The sequence below is a fragment of the Panicum virgatum genome, chromosome 2N, assembly GCF_016808335.1.
Source record: "Panicum virgatum strain AP13 chromosome 2N, P.virgatum_v5, whole genome shotgun sequence".
NCBI classification, from domain to species: Eukaryota; Viridiplantae; Streptophyta; class Magnoliopsida; order Poales; family Poaceae; genus Panicum; species Panicum virgatum.
The window spans coordinates 34,359,243-34,359,915 of NC_053146.1; the positions used below are offsets into that span (position 1 = coordinate 34,359,243).

General features: G+C 49.6%; 1 non-coding gene across 1 annotated transcript; it reads right to left on the bottom strand.

Annotated features, from left to right (window-relative positions):
• Positions 1-240: 240 nt before the first annotated feature.
• Positions 241-347, bottom strand: LOC120663209. Its single transcript, XR_005670428.1, has one exon. It is a non-coding gene; the product is annotated as a small nucleolar RNA R71 (small nucleolar RNA).
• Between the last annotated feature and the right edge of the window lie 326 nt (positions 348-673).

A 673-nucleotide genomic window follows, 5' to 3' on the forward strand; every position in this document is an offset into this window, starting at 1 on the left:
GAATCATTTTGTGGCAAGGCATCAGAGGATGCCAACTCTCACATTCAGAACTTCCTGGAAGTGAGCAGTACTATCAACCCCAGAGGTACCACGATGGATAATGTTTGTCTTCGGCTGTTCCCATTCTCCTTGCTAGGCAAGGCAAAGACGTGGTTCTACACCAACAAAGCAGACTTCACCACATGGGATGGCTGCTCCAATGCATTCCTGACGAAATACTTCCCGGTGGGCAAAACCAACGCCCTCCGGAGCAAAATCTCTGGATTTCAGCAGCTGCCGGATGAAGTTATTCCGGAAGCTTGGGAGAGATTCTAGGAGTACATTGCAGCATGCCCCCACCACGGCATTGAAGAATGGCTGATCATACAGAGTTTCTTCCATGGCCTGAACATGCCAGTCCAGAACCACATCGATGCAGCATCAGGTGGTTGCTTCCTTTCGCTCAACGTCAACGCAGCAAAAGCGGTGGTAGAGAAGATTGCTTCCAACCAGAGTTAGAAAGGTGAAAGGCATCAACAGTCGTGCAAGGGAATTCATCATATTGACAATGTTGATATGCTTGCTGCCATGGACCTTCTTATGAAGAAGCTGGAGTCTCCGCACCCGGAGGCCAACCAGATTATGGATTCTCGCATGACATGCGAGACTTGTGGAGAAACTGGACACACGGGCA